Source organism: Bubalus kerabau, chromosome 16, assembly GCF_029407905.1.
Source record: "Bubalus kerabau isolate K-KA32 ecotype Philippines breed swamp buffalo chromosome 16, PCC_UOA_SB_1v2, whole genome shotgun sequence".
Taxonomy (NCBI): Eukaryota; Metazoa; Chordata; class Mammalia; order Artiodactyla; family Bovidae; genus Bubalus; species Bubalus kerabau.
This window is the reverse complement of record NC_073639.1, coordinates 24,226,748-24,243,332: the sequence shown is the minus strand read 5'-3', so window position 1 is coordinate 24,243,332 and position 16,585 is coordinate 24,226,748. Positions and strand designations below refer to the sequence as shown.

At 39.1% G+C, this 16,585-nt stretch overlaps 2 long non-coding RNA genes across 2 annotated transcripts in view; one reads left to right on the top strand and one right to left on the bottom strand.

The window, feature by feature from the left end:
• Positions 1-438: 438 nt before the first annotated feature.
• On the bottom strand, positions 439-1,820 carry LOC129630430 (uncharacterized). Its single transcript, XR_008703704.1, has 2 exons — positions 1,696-1,820; positions 439-733 (listed from the first exon to the last, which is right to left on the bottom strand). It is a non-coding gene; the product is annotated as an uncharacterized LOC129630430 (long non-coding RNA).
• A 156-nt stretch (positions 1,821-1,976) lies between these two features.
• Positions 1,977-16,585, top strand: part of LOC129630429 (uncharacterized) — a 50,050-nt gene continuing 35,441 nt past the window's right edge. The window contains exon 1 of the long non-coding RNA XR_008703703.1: positions 1,977-2,413. This is a non-coding gene — a long non-coding RNA (uncharacterized LOC129630429). The remainder of the gene's footprint in view (positions 2,414-16,585) is intronic.

Here is a 16,585-nt window from a genome sequence, read left to right as displayed (position 1 = left end):
GCCCCGAAAATTCAAATTTTGGTGTTTAATTTTCCATATGACCTGCATATCTATTAGTGTAAATTAGAAGGAGAGTCTCTGGGAAATTTCACATAGGTTTTTTTTTTTTTTTCCCCCTTTGTCTTTTCTAAAAAGACAACTTTTTCCAAAGGTTAATCTTTGAAAATTTCTTCAGTGTCTGAAAACTTCTGAGGGAGGATTATGGAGCAGAGAAAATCCTGAAATACAGCTATTCATGTTTGTTAGCTTATTAGGAAAGGCTCTAAAGGAAAAAAGTAACCCATTTCTTCTGCTATACTTTTAACCTGTGAGAACAAGCAACATTATGTTTTTTAAAAGTAGGCTCATGTTTATCAATGTTTGTACAGTCAAGTTAACATAATTTTTGTTTGTGTACAGTGGGTATCCAAGAAAGTGTTACCAATTTTGATTTTGTGGGAATAAAGTCTGTCTTTGGATCCAATGGAGACCTGGGTTCGACCCCTGGGTCGGGAAGATCCCCTGGAGAAGGAAGTGGCAACCCCACTCCAGTATTCTTGCCTGGAGAATCCCATGGACGGAGGAGCCTGGTGGGCTACAGTCCACAGGGTCGCGAAGAGTCGGACACGACTGAGTAACTTCACTTTCACTTTGGACCCAAAGGTTAATTCCGGATCATGAACTTTTCAGGTGACGATGAACTTCTCAGCCAGTTAAGAAAAGCAGTATCAGCTTCTCAGCCAGTCCCTATGAACTTAAGGAAGGAATACAGGAGATAAAGTCACAACTAGAAAAAAAAAAAAGAAAGAACTTGATTGAGTTCTCTGAGTGTTGTTTGAACCCCAAATCAAAGTAAAAGCACAAGGGTTTATTCTCTGAGCATGGACTTGTAGAATGAGGGCAAAAACAAAGCAAAACTGTATGTGCCCTGGGCTTCTTTGGCTGAGTTTCACACAGTTCATTTGACATAATAATATGTGTCTTGCTGTGTAGCAGCAGCAATGACCATGACATGCAATGTCACTTGTTTAAACAAAAATGGAGAGAGTATGGTAAGGATACTATGGGATATATATCTTAGTCTGGTTAGAAAAGAGAATGGAGGCTGCCTGTAACTCCAGTAAATGCCTCCAATATGTCTTTCTCATTTGTCCCTTTTAATAAACTGAGAAAATAGTTTAAGAGAAAACTGTCAAAATATCCTTATTTTGACAAAGGAAGACGGAGATGCTTGGAAAATTTACTTTTGCTTCCCAGGCATACACCGTTAGTTTGTGCTTCAGTAACCTGGTTCTGCCTGGTTCTAAAGATAGCTCTGTGATCATCCAAGAGCACAACTGAGTGACTCTTAACCCCTCCTATTTCATATCATCCCAAGAGATGTGAATGCTAGCACAATGGCAGATTTTAAGTTTCTGTTCTGTTTTGTTTTAGTGGCTCTGCATTCAGATAATCTTAAGTGCTGGATTTAAATCTTTGGCTGTAGAGAATGGTTCAAGAAGAGATGCATATTCCCATGCATGGATTCTCCATTCTTTTTCTTTAAAAGGACCTTGCATTTTCTCCACTATTATTTCAAAAGAAATTTCTTTTAACTATGGCTTAAAAACAGGAATGAAGTTTGGTTAGGGGAGTGACCATGTTGTTGCCATGCAGAGATAATAGACAAATGAAAAAGAGTCCAAGTGGAAAGGGCCCGAAGGGTTTGGTGCTGACCTCACTCTCATGGTGCCAGAAGAAATGATTAACTTTGGAGGGTCAGTGTCTGGATTAACAGTTGCTTCAATAAACCTGGGTAATGCACAACCAAAGTTCTCAGCAGCTCATAAAAGAAGAAATGGTTTATCTCATGCACCTGTGGGGCCTAGAAGGGCTGGTTAACCTAAATTGGGCTTAGCTGGGGCAGCTCTTCCCCACACATCCCTCATCTCCCTCTGATGAACTAAATACTTAAGGCAAGTCTTCCTCATGGTAACAGCAGAGGATTAAGCAAGAGACTTGAAAGTTGCAAGGTGTCTTGAGGAGCCACAGACCCAGAGCGGATACACTATCATTTCTGCTATATTCTGTTTGCCCAAACAAGTCTCGTGATGGTGGTGGTGGTTTAGTCGCTCAGTCATGTCCAACTCTTGTGACCCCATGGACTGTAGCCTGCCAGGCTCCTCTGTCCGTGGGGTTCTCCAGGCAAGAATACTGGAGTGGGTTGCCACCTCATGGCCAATCCCAAAGTCAGAAGAAAGAAAACATACTGTATCCTTTTAGTAAAGGAGGAGCTACAAAGTCACATGGCAAAAGGCACCTATAAAAGGAAAGGTGAAGCACGGTGGGCCCAGATGCGAGTTGTTGCAGCATCGCAGAGTAATCTCTGCTTGAGGAGAGAAGACTGAAGACTTGTTTGACTCCAAACCAGGAAGCTGAAGGATTTATGAACCAGGTAAGTCTGTTGAGTCTTATAACCCCCATGGCAAAAGTTTCAGTTCCCAGTGGTTTGAGGAATATTCAGGCAACTGTGGTAATATGGTTTGTAAGACTTAAAGTGTCACCGACACAGATGCTGTGTTAATTAAAAGATTAAGAGGTGTGTAATATCTTGGGCAAATGGATATTTTAGCATCTACACTACCCTCTCTCTCTTTTTTTTTAATGAGTAAAGAATTTTCTGAACTACAGAAATTACTGAACTACAGAATAATTAATATCTTATTAATTCAAACCTCTCCCATGCCCTCAGGCCTTTCGTTTGGTAAAATAGCTGTAATCACTTATGACTAAAACTTCACATTTGTATTGTGCTTGAATTTTTATGAAATTATTTCACATCTATTATCTCAATGGATTCCAAATAACCCCATTACATGAAAAAGACTAAGATTAATCATGCGGAATTACACATGAACCCACCCACCTAATTGTGGGCACTTGGCTGGTTCCAGAATTGTTCAAACCCTGAAAGTCTCTCCCCTTTACTTCTCATTTCCCTCTCCTCTGAAGCCTTCCTACTCCTCCACCTCTGTTCTTCAAATCTCTCACTGCTTCTAACAACTACCCTAATTGGTTTTCAGCTTCCAAATGTTGTTGCCCAGGGCCCTCTTCCCTCTTGCATGTGTTTCTATTTGGTGGGGGAGAGAGCAAACAAGTGTTAGAGCAGAAGCGAGGATACAAGCGTAAGCAACCATGCTTTCCTCGCCCAGGGCTTTGGGCTTCCAAGTGGATTTGCCCAGGCCCCATTTGCAAAAATTAGTTGGCTCAGCATCCTTTCTGGAATCAGAAGAAAAAAGGGAAAAAAAAAAAAAAAATTACTGGTGGGGTGTGTGTGTTGGAAGTGGAGTGCTGGCTATTTTTTCAAACAGTAAAAATATAGAATGAAGGTGAGTGTTTTTGCATTTTTTAAATAACATCTTATATGATACATAACTATTTTTTATACTCTGGTCCTAGATAGTACTTACCCCTCAAAATGGGCGGGAAAGAGGCTGACTGGATCTTTCTTTAGCAGGGAATATTCATATCACCTTTAAAAAAAAAAGCAACAAAAAAACAGTGGCCATGAAAATTCCACACGGGCTTATTTTGTATAGCCACTATGGATGTAAGCTCTTTGCAAACACTGTTGTAGTTGTTGGAAAAATCTTAGAAACTATGCTATCACTCTGTATCAAAGGTCACCGAGGTCTAGCCTGCCAGAATTGGTGGGCAGTAACAGTTACTTTATTATGTAGTGTGAGAGTTCCTTGAAAAAGGTGTGTTTTTTTTGTTTGTTTGTTTTTTACATTATTGGAGAACAAAGAGAATCATTATCTTTACAGTTGTATTCCTGTGTTTCATTCTTCATGGGTACAATTTGAGTTCCGTTGGGGAGCTAGACGGAGGAATTGCTTTCTTATTGTTTGAATTTGTTAGTCTTATGAATAAGAGCCCTTAAGTACAACATATATCCGTGTGTGCCTGGGTAAATGCTGAAATAGTTCTCTCTGAACACTATGTCACTAAATAATTTGCTTCATGAACAACTTTTTTTTAAAGTACTGGTTATTATGGGATTTTGAGAGAATTTCTGGAAATAGTAGCAGCAGATTGTTTTTTAGCACAATTTTGTCATTTAATCCTGAACATTCTTGAATCGTGAAATAGCCTACTGTTTACACAACACATTCAACACCTGACTCCAGCACTCGTGGACTCCAGCTCAGGGACTGTGGTATCAGCAGAAATTTTAAGAATAGATTTGCTAGAACTAAAATATTTTTATTAATGTGAAACTCTACATCTTTTTGCATGTGTGTTTTTCTGGTATTTAATTTTTTGAAACTGTACAGTTTTACCATAGAACATATGTATTATATTTATTAAAGGTGTGGATTATCTTAATTTTCTAGATATATAAAAATCTATTTAGCTACTTTAAAAATATCTTTTAATGACAATAATGATAACCAGCAGTTATGTGACAATATACTGCTAATACATACTGGCATTATTTCCTCAACTTTCCCAAACATGTTAAGAAGTAGATATTTATCATTGTGTATACTTTAAAGAGGACTTCCCTGGTGGCTCAGATGGTAAAGCATCTGCCTACAATACGGGAGACCTGGGTTCGATCCCTGGGTTGGGAAGATCCCCTGTAGAAGGGAATGGCAACCCATTACAGTATTCTTGCCTGGAAAATCCCATGGACAGAGGAACCTGGTAGGCTACAGTCCATGGGGTTGCAAAGAGTAAACTCCTATTTGGAGGCTTCCCTGGTGGCTTAGACAGTAAAGAATCTCCCTCCAATGCAGGAGACCTGGGTTCAATCCCTGGGTTGGAAAGATCCCCTGGAGAAGGGAATGGCAGCCCACTCCAGAATTCTGAGTGACTAACACACATCAAACTCCTATACAGAGTTTGAGTCACTTTCCAAAAGTCACATAGTAATGTGAGAAAAATCCAGGTTTCAAAAGCAGGGCCAGCTAGTGACATAGGTCACTTTTTTAACCACTATGCTTTATTAATACCCAGAATTGGATGTGAAACTTTAGAGCAATATGAGTGCAGCTTGTACATTTTTTTTCTTTATTCTATCCTAGCCTAAGAAATAGAAAAGCCAGTTGATACTGGAGACAGTTCCTTTGACAGAGTTTGAGATAAATAAAACAATACCTTAAGTAAAAACATATGGAGAAAGGGTTTTCTTTTCTCCAACTTTGTGAGCATTCTCCAGTGTGTTCTAGGCTTCTATGTGGTAGAAAGATAGCACCAACTGTTGGACAAAAAGGAACTATGTTGAGAGGACAAAAAGGAACTGTGTCAAGAGGATAATGTCATCTCATCAGTGAAATGGAAATCCATTACTCAAAGCAGTGGAGCCCGGGATGTATGGCTCCACCAAGAGCACGCTGTGTCTTTGGTCAGGGGATTATAATAGCTTCTAATGTGATTAAGGAGTCTACCTCAAAACAAAATAAAAAACATTATACCAGAGCCAAGGCTGGGCTGTCAGCTTGTGGAGATGGAGCCAACAGTGGGGCTCTTCATTCAGCAGCACACATGACAAAATTCAGCTCAAACCAAAGGGGGCTACATTTTAAAATGAGGCCTCATGGATCTCATTATTTAGTAAGGGGATTTCTGGGTATCGAGTCTCGCACATGAAAAATCTAGGTGACCAGTTTTCCATGTGACAATTTATTCAATTAAAAAACCTGAGCAAAACAGTGCAAATGTTCTGGTAACTTTCACAGTTTTCTTTCTCTTATATCTCTTCTTTGTAAAAAATGATACATTCATTGACTAATAAACAAGCTTAATGGTAAACTTAGTCTAAAATGATGGTGTGATATGAAGTAAATTTTTAAAATTACATGCTGTCTATATTTGGTTAAATTTCTCTGATGGAAATAATAAAGTGAATTGAACCAGCACAGTCACTGGAACCAGGAAAGACCCCTTGCATGTGTCTTGACTCTGATGGAACAAGCTTCTCTGAAAAGGACTAGGTTTTAATTATTTAGCTGCTTCTATCACACAGATGCTCTCTGGGTAGAATTGTATAATTTTGCTTTCCTTAGTGATGCTGGAAGCAGGTTATAAAATATGCATGTTTTATTTATTTATTTTGTCTTGGAATTAGTGGCTGAAGACTGCTTAATTTCATAACCATGAGCTTGTTCATTTCCTTTCCTGCCTTTCAGAGTGTGGAGGGAGATTTTTATACAGGAGCTTAAATTCTGTGATGCCGTCTTGCTCACATTCAGTTGAATTTTTGCCAGGTGTTATGTTCAGTGCAGTCACTGCTGGGGATTGGGTGGGTGTTACTGAAAATTACTTGGACAGAAAAACAATATGTTGGCTCAGGACAGGCTGAGAAAGTGATGATGCAGAGGCACCAGGGAGTGCTTTGCAGTGTGTGGTGGTGGCTGGAATTCTTTCTGCATCATTTCCAACCCAAACGTCTCCACTCAGAGCTTTGTCACTTGTCATTTTACAGTGACAGTATTATTTAGGCCAAACCTTCTTCAGTTAATAGCTTTGGACATTTCTCCTTGCTTCGCACCTACCTAATCCATTAATTTTTAACACTATTTAAAGACAGTATGTCTTGGTTTAAACATGTGAAAATCAATAAAGAAATTAGCAAGGAATGTAGGATCTTGATGAGAACTTTTAAACAAAATATAAGAGCTGTAGCCAATAATAAAAATAGAAGCTTCTCTTCCTGTTTTGTCTCTCTCTCTCTTTTTTTTCCCCTCTACTACTTAGTATATGTCTCTGCTTCTCTCAGCAGGGTACATAAAGGGACCATCTGTTCTTTAGCTGTTTCTCCACATCAGTGACTTTCAAATCCTTTCCTTGAGTACTCTCTCACTCTTAGTTCTGGTTCCTTAATCCAACTAGTCAAACAGAATTACCCTTTCAGACTGAGTGCCTGCAACTTAGTTTACTTTTTTATAAACTTTAGAGATTTATAAACATATAAGTAAATTTTATGTATAAATAAATGCAGTTTTTATAAATTTATGATTTTTAAAGTTTCAAAGACAAGCATGTATTTTATAATCAAAGCCTTCCTGGTTAGCCTGGAACTGTCCAGTTTTGGTACTGAAAGGCTTGTATCCTGAGACACCCAGCAATCCCAGGTACACAAGGGAAGGTAGGTGGTCATCCTAAGAAGATAACAATAGTTCTAAACATCCTGGCAGCCAAGGCAAAGATGAAAGGTTGCGATTTATCATGTAACTCATTATTCGGAGGAATAACACATATCAGTTTTTTTGTGTAACCTAGTGTGTGTGTGTGTGTGTGTGTGTTTGCTTGTTTTATTGCTAAATTACTAATTTTTAATAAAAGTTTGGTTAAGCATTATGGAGGAAGTACTGAATGACATTTAGCATTCTTGTCAGTTTCTCAAAAACAATAAAAGCAATGACAAAATCCCCCCAAACCCTAAAACAAATATGAAACCTATAGGGCTAGTTCTTAGGTTGATTTTTTTGGAAAAGGAAAGATCCAAGTCTGGATCTCACTAAAAAAAAGTAATTCTGTGGGTATCTAAACAGCTGATGCCACTTTCTGGTAAGTTACATATATAAAATACTAAAGCAGTAAGTAGCTAGTTTGTCTCCTTAAGATACTATCCTATGTGTGTTGAAAGTCACTCTGTCATGTCCAACTATTGGCAGTGCTCAGGCCAGAATACTGGAGTGGGTAGCCGTTCCCTCTTCCAGGGGATATTCCCAACCCAGGGATCGAACCCAGGTCTCCTACATTGCAAGCAGATTCTTTACCGTCTGAGCCACCAGGGAAGCCCATACTATTCTGTAACAATGATTTATCTCTGATAGATATTTTGCAGGACCTTGTAGCTCAGTCAGTAAAGAATCTGCCTACAGTGCAGGAGACCCAGGTTCGATCCCTGGGTTGGGAAGATCCCCTAGAGAAGGAAATGGTCAACCGACTCCAGTATACCTTGCCTGGAAAGTCTCATGGACAGAGGAGCGTGGCGGACTGCAGTCCATGGGCTCGCAAAGAGTCGGGCACGACTGAGCCACTAACACTCACACACTAAGTAGCAGAGGTGGAGATTACTGTTTGGTATTTTAAACTGCTCATGGCAGATCAACTGGTGTGATAGCTCAATGTTATCTAAAGCAGTGAGTCCAAAGTCCTAGGCCACTCAAATGTTATTAACACTTAAATTGAATTCCAGTATTTTTATAATAAATGCTTCTCAGATTTACTCAGAGCTTCCCAGTTAGCTCAAATGGTAAAGAATCTGCCTGCAATGCAGGAGACCTGGATTTGATCCCTGGGTTGGAACGATTCCCTGGAGAAAGGCATGGCAACCCACTCCAGTATTCTTGCCTATAGAACCTCATAGACAGAAGAACCTGGAAGTCTACATTCCATGGGGTTGCAAAGAATTGGACATGACTGAGCAACTGAACGCACACAAATTTACTCAGGTGGCTATCCATATTTTCCATCATTTTCTTGGCCTGTTTGATTCTCAAGATGAGCCTGATCTCTTAAAACTAAAAATTAATTCAGTCTTTTTTTTTTCATTCCACATGTTTGCTGAGCACTTAACTCTGTGCCAACTACTGTTTTAGGTGCCAAAGATACAGTGGGATACAGCAGACAGACGTCCCTGCCGTCACGCAGCCTCCAGTCACTGGGCTGATACAGACAATCAGCTAACAAGGCCGTGGTCTCCTTTCAAAGAAAGTCCCATTGGCAAGAGGCCTAAAGGAGATGAGAGAGCAGGCCACGGAGATATAAGTGGAAGATCTGGAAACTAGTGCAGCTCTTTTGTGATGCTGGTTTTCTTTGTACCACTATTCTCTATTACCCATTGGTTGGATATAGCACAAATAGAACAGTCTCAAGGCTTCAGTAAAATTTATTTTACAGTTAAAACAATAAACTAGGCACAAGATTGGAGGCTTATATCTTCCCTGTATCAAAATTGGAAAACAGTTGTAGTTCTAGTAACTAAATTTTTCTGTTATAATCTTGTGGCTTCAATAGGGTGGTTTTATGAAAAATACTACTGGATTAGAGAGTCAGGAAACCAGGGTTCTGATTATGGCTATCCTTCTAATAGACATGACAGAGTGCAACCCATATTCTGATATTCTGGTTCTGTTTATTTTTTTACATGTTAAGGAATATCAAGGTGTATCATACTGAAAATTCTAGTTCTTGAGTAAATAAGATTCTGGAATTAGACCAATTCAAATCATTACTCCACTATAGAGAATAATAATGCATCTCATGACCACTCCCTTCCCACCTCATAAATGTACTATCCTAATACGTTGATGCTTAATCACTCAGTCATGTCTGACTCTTTGCCACCTTTGGACTATAGTGTTCCAGGCTCCTCTGTCCATGGAATTTTCCAGGCAAGAATACTGGTGTGGGTTGCCATTTCCTTCTCCAGGGAATCCTCCCAACCCAGGGATTGAACTTGAGTCTCCTGCATTGCAGGTAGATTCTTTACCCACTGAGCCATCAGGGAAGCCCATGAAACAGTTAAAGAACACCCTAGAAAGCAGTGTGCCATGTAGTGTGAAGCAGAAGATTCCCAATACGTCTCTCTTTTTTATCATTCATTTTTAATTGAAGGATAATTGCTTTACAATATTCTGTTGGTCTCTGCCAATCAACATGAGTCAGCTGTAGGAATACCCATGTCCCTTCCCTCTTGAACCTTCCTTCCTCCTCCCTTCCCATCCCACCCCTTTAGGTTGTTACAAAGCCCTGGTTTGAGTTCCCTGAGTCATACAGCCAATTCCCATTGGCTATTTCTATTTTACATATAGTAATGTGTGTTTTCGGAGAAGGCAATGGCACCCCACTCCAGTACTCTTGCCTGGAGAATCCCAGGGACGGGGGAGCCTGGTAGGCTGCAGTCCATGGGGTTGCTGAGTGTCGGACACGACTGAAGCAACTTCACTTTCACTTTTCACTTTCATGCATTGGAGCAGGAAATGGCAGCCCACTCCAGTGTTCTTGCCTGGAGAATCCCAGGGACGGGGGAGCCTGGTAGGCTGCCGTCTATGGGGTCGCGCAGAGTCGGACACGACTGAAATGACTTAGTAGTAGTAGTAATGTGTGTTTTTCCATGTTCCTCTCTCCATACATCCCACCCTCTACTTCCTCCTGTCCTCCTCGTGTCCATGAGATTGTTCTCTATGTCTGTGTCTCCATTGCTGCCCTGCATATACTCATCAGTACCATCTTTCTAAATCCCATATATATGCATTAATATAAAATATGTTTTTCTCTATTTATTTCTCTCTATATATAGGCTCCAGGTTCATCCACCTCATTAGAACTGACTCAAAGGTGTTCCTTTTTATGGCTGAGTAATATTCCATTGTACCACAGATTTTTAATCCATTCATCTGTCAATGGACATCTAGGTTGCTTCCATGCCCTAGCTATTGTAAATTGTGATGCAATGAACACTGGGTACATGTTTTTTTTCAATGTTGGTTTCCTCAGGGTATATGTCCAGTAGTGGGCTTGCTTGGTCATATGGTGATTTTATTCCTAGTTTTTTTTAATGAATCTCCATACTGTCTTCCATAGTAGCTGTATCAATTTTCATCCCCACCAACAGTGCAGGAAGATTCCCTTTTCTCCACACCCTCTCCAGCATTTATTGTTTGTAGAGTTTTTGATGATGGTCATTCTGACTGGTGTGAGGTGATATCTCATTTTAGTTTTGTTTTGCATTTCTCTAATAATGAGTGATGTTGAGGATCTTTTCATGTGTTTATTAGCTGTCTGTATGTCTTCTTTGGAGAAAGGTCTGTTTAGGTCTTTTGCCCACTTTTTGATTGGGTTGTTACTAGGGGCTTGCCAATATGTCTCTCTTTTAACAGTTATAGTAGGCAGAATTCTAAATTAACTTACAATCACCTAAACCCTTGTGTGATTTCCTGTCCTTGAGTTTGGGCAGGGCCTCTCAATATGATGGGATATCACTCCCAAGATGATATTACTTTCACCATACTGGCAAGAACTACAGGAGGCAATTAAGGACTCTAATCAGTTGACTTCAGGGTTAATAAAAGATAAATTATCCTGGGTGGGCCTGACATAATCAGGTAAGACATTTAAAATCAGGATTAGAATTTCTGAGAGTTCAGAGAAGCCTTGAAGAAGCAAGCCTCCATGAGTTTTATAACTGCAAAGAATTTGATTCGGCTAACAATCTTATGAGCTTAGAATTTTTTTTTAAAGCCTAGTCAAGCCTTCAGATGAGAACTAAATCTTGGATGACACCTGGATTGCCATCTTGTAAGACTCTTAGTAGAGGACCCAACTAAGCTATACCCAGATTTTTGACTCAGAAAACTCTAGGATAAAAAATGGGTTGTTGTAAACCATTCAATGTGTAGTGATTTATTATGCAGTAATAAGAAATTAATGTATCAGTAGAAATGGAGTTGCTACAATAATCCCATCTAACTTTTAAAAGATGAACATACACTGAAGACCAAAATCTCATTTACTATCATAACATAGGTAATTTCAGTGAATTTTCTTCTAATGAATTTCTAGACACAGATTTTTATTTTCCCAATACAAAGCATAAAATACCAACCAATGTGTCACCTGTGGCATTTGTTCTACCTGCAGAGGACTGTGGGCCCATAGACTTTAGCAGATGGAAAGTTTTGTGTGGTCAGCTAGACTACACTTCCCTGTCAATATGCAGCTTTGAGGCTGCTGGTCAGTTATGTCATTGACACCTGTTTCCTATAGTTCTATAACTCAAAGTGGAAAATTTTTTAACTTTTAGGACCAAAACTGAGGCACCAAACTAAAACTTAATGACATCCTACCTACATCTCAATTGTAACTCTTTTAAGCCTTTCAGTGATTTGTTGAAACTCTCAAATCCTTGTATTATTTATTTTGCTTTACTGCTTTATTTTTAATTGAAGTATAGTTTATACACAATATTGTGTTAGTTTCATGTGTAGAGCATTGTAATTCAGTGTTTTTGCAGACTGTACTCCATTATAGATTTTCCTAAGATAATGGTGTAATTCCCCATGCCATACAGTATATTTGTTGCTTATCTGTTTTATATACAGTAGTTGGATTTGTTAATCCCATATTCCCAATTTGTCCCCCCAGTCCCACTTATCTCTCCCCTTTGGTAACAGATGTGTTTTCTATATCTGTAAGTCTTTCTGTTTTGCATAGCATTCATCTGTATTATTTCTTTTTTTGGATTCCACATGTGATATCATACAGTATTTATCTTTCTCTGTCTGACTTATCTCACTAAGCATATTAATCTCTAGGTCCATCCATGTTGCTGCAAATGGCAATATTTCATTCTTTTATATGAATAATATTCCTTTGTGTGTAAGTGCATATGTGTGTGTATATATATATACACACACATATACACACACAAATGTGTGTGTGTGCATATACAATATGTATATACACATACCAAATCTTCTTAATCCAGTTTTCTGTTGATGAGCAAATGGGCTGCTTCCATGTCTTAACTATTGTAAATAATGTTTTTGTGAACACTGAAATGCATGTATCTTTCCAAATTACTGTTTTCATTTTTTCTGGATATATACCCAGAAGTGGAATTGTTGGAGTATGGCAGAAAGTGAAGAGGAACTAAAAAGCCTCTTGATGAAAGTGAAAGTGGAGAGTGAAAAAGTTGGCTTAAAGCTCAACATTCAGAAAACGAAGATCATGGCATCTGGTCCCATCACTTCATGGGAAATAGATAGGGAAACAGTGGAAACAGTGTCAGACTTTATTTTTGGGGGCTCCAAAATCACTGCAGATGGTGATTGCAGCCATGAAGTTAAAAGACGTTTACTCCTTGGAAGGAAAGTTATGTCTAACCTAGATAGCATATTCAAAAGCAGAGACATTATTTTGCCAACAAAGGTCTGTCTAGTCAAGGCTATGGTTTTTCCTATGGTCATGTATGGATGTGAGAGTTGGACTGTGAAGAAGGCTGAGAGCCGAAGAATTGATGCTTTTGAACTGTGGTGTTGGAGAAGACTCTTGAGAGTCCCTTGGACTGCAAGGAGATCCAACCAGTCCATTCTGAAGGAGATCAGTCCTGGGATTTCTTTGGAAGGAATGATGCTAAAGCTGAAACTCCAGTACTTTGGCCACCTCATGCAAAGAGTTGACTCATTGGAAAAGGTTCTGATGCTGGAAGGGATTGGGGGCAAGAGGAGAAGGGGACGACAGAGGATGAGATGGCTGGATGGCATCACTGACTCGATGGATCTGAGTCTGAGTGAACTCTGGGAGTTGGTGGTGGACAGGGAGGCCTGGTGTGCTGCAGTTCATGGGGTCGCAAAGAGTAGGACACGACTGAGCAACTGAAATGAACTGATGGTAGTTCTATTTTAATTTTTGAGGAAGTTCCATCCTGTTTTCCATAGTAGCTATACCAACTTACATTTCAACCAACAGTGTATGAGGGTTCCCTTTTCTCTACATCCTCTTCAAAATCAGTTATTTGTAGACTTTTTGGTGATAGACTTTCTCACAGATGTGAGGTGATATTTTATTGTGGTTTTGACCTACATTTCTTTTAGTTAGTGATGTTGAGGATCTTTTCATGTGCCAATTTGCCATCTGTATGTCTTCTTTTTTTTTATTATTTGATTTTTTTTATATTATACATGTTTTAATGCCATTCTCCCAAATCATCCCCCCCTCCCTCTCCCACAAGTCCAAAAGACTGTTCTATACATCTGTGCCTCTTTTCCTGTCTCGCATACAGGGTTGTCATTACCATCTTTCTAAATTCCATATATATGAGTTAGTATACTGCATTGGTGTTTTTCTTTCTGGCTTACTTCACTCTGTATAATAGGCTCCAGTTTCATCCACCTCATTAGAACTGATTCAAATGTATTCTTTTTAATGGCTGAGTAATACTCCATTGTGTATATGTACCACTGCTTTCTTATCTATTCATCTGCTGATGGACATCTAGGTTGCTTCCATGTCCTGGCTATTATAAACAGTGCTGCGATGAACATTGGGGTACACGTGTCTCTTTCCCTTCTGGTTTCCTCAGTGTGTATGCCCAGCAGTGGGATTGCTGGATCATAAGGCAGTTCTATTTCCAGTTTTTTAAGGAATCTCCACACTGTTCTCCATAGTGGCTGTACTAGTTTGCATTCCCCCCAACAATGTAAGAGGGTTCCCTTTTCTCCACACCCTCTCCAGCATTTATTGCTTGTAGACTTTTGGATCGCAGCCATTCTGACTGGCGTGAAATGGTACCTCATTGTGGTTTTGATTTGCATTTCTCTGATAATGAGTGATGCTGAGCATCTTTTCATGTGTGTGTTAGCCATCTGTATGTCTTCTTTGGAGAAATGTCTATTTAGTTCTTTGGCCCATTTTTTGATTGGGTCATTTATTTTTCTGGAATTGAGCTGCAGGAGTTGCTTGTATATTTTTGAGATTAGTTGTTTGTCAGTTGCTTCGTTTGCTATTATTTTCTCCCATTCTGAAGGCTGTCTTTTCACCTTGCTTATAGTTTCTTTTGTTGTGCAGAAGCTTTTAATTTTAATAGATCCCATTTGTTTATTTTTGCTTTTATTTCCAATATTCTGGGAGGTGGGTCATAGAGGATCCTGCTGTGATGTATGTCAGAGTGTTTTGCCTATGTTCTCCTCTAGGTATTCACAATTTTTGATTGGGTTGTTTGTTTATATGAGCTATATGAGCTTTACCTACCAGTTTCATCATTTGCAAATACTTTTACCATTATATAGCTTGTCTTATTGTTGATGTTTCTATTTGCTGTGCAAAAACTTTCAGGTTTAAAAGCTTTTGGTTTTATTTATTTTGCCTTAGGGGACTGATACAAGAAAATATTTCTGTGATTGATACTGAGTGTTCTGCAAATGTACTCTTCTAGGAGTTTTATAATTTCAAGTGTTAAATTTGTCTTTAAGCCATTTTGAGTTTGTTTTTTTATATGGTGTGAGGGAATGTTCTTATCTCATTCTTTTACATGTAGCTGTCCAGTTTTCCTAGTGCTACTTGAAGAGATAATCTTTTCCTCATTGTATATTCTTGCTTCATTTGTCATAGATTAAGTGACTCTGGTGCATGGGCTTATTTCTGGGTTCTCCATTCTATTCCATTGATCTGTGTGTCTGTTTCTGTGCCAAAATCACACTGCTGTTTTGGTTACTATAGCTTTGTAAGATAGTTTGACATATAGGAAGGTTATGCCTCCAGCTTTGTTCTTTTTTCTCAGGGTTGCTTTGGCAATTCAAGGTCTTTTGTGGTTCCTTATAAATTTTAGGATTTTTTGTTCTAGTTTTGTGAAAAATGTCATGTGCTTTTGAAGGATCACATTATGTTCTGTAGATTTTAGAGTATAGGTTTCACCTTCTTAAATTTATTCCTAAGTAATTTTATGTGATTTTTAAATGGGAGTTCTTACAATTTTCTTTCTAAAATTTCATTATTAGTGTACAGAAACAAAATAGATTTCTGCAAATTAATCTTTTATCCTGGAATCTTACTGAATTCATTCATTTCTTATGGTTATTAGATGGAGACTTAGGGTTCTCAGGCAATAGCACCCCACTCCAGTACTCCTGCCTGGGAAATCCCATGGATGGAGGAGCCTGGTAGGCTACAGTCCATGGGGTCATGAAGAGTCGGACATGACTGAGCAACTTCACTTTCACTTTTACGCATTGGAGGAGATGACAACCAACTCCAGTGTTCTTGCCTGGAGAATCCCAGGGATGGGGGAACCTGGTGGGCTGCCATCTATGGGGTCCCACAGAGTTGGACACGACTGATGCAACTTAGCAGCAGCAGCATATACATAGACTATCTTGTCACCTGAAAATAGTGCCAATATTACGTCTTCACTTCCAGATTTGGATTCCTTATATTTCTTATCTGACTGCTGTGGCTAGGGCTCTGTTAATAGAAGTTGTGAAAAATGGGCATCCTTGTTTTGTTACTGAGCATAGCAGGAAGGCTTTTAACTTTAGTGTTGAGTATTATGTTAACTTGGGTTTGTCATAAATGGTCTTTAATATGTTGAGATATGTTCCCTCCATATCTATTTTTGAGAGCTTTTAATCATGAATAGATGATGGATTTTGTTAATTGCTTTTTCTGTCTATTGAGATGATCATGTAATTTTTCTCCTTCCTTTTTTTTTCTTCTTTTTGTTAATGTACTTTATCACATTGATTTGCAAATGTTGAACCATGTTTTTGACCTGGGAATAAATGCAACTTGATCATGTTATATTATCCTTCTCATGTATTTTTGGAGAAGGCAATGGCAACCCACCCCAGTACTCTTGCCTGGAAAATCCCATGGATGGAGGAGCCTGGTAGGCTGCAGTCCATGGAGTCACTAAGAGTCGGACACAACAGAGCAACTTCACTTTCACTTTCATGTATTGGAGGAGGAGATGGCAACCCACTCCAGTGTTCTTGCCTGGAGAATCCCAGGGAAGGGGGAGCCTGGTGGGCTGCCATCTATGGGGTCGCAAGAGTCAGACACAACTGAAGCGACTTAGCAGCAGCAGCATGTATTATTGGATTCAGTTCAGTCACTC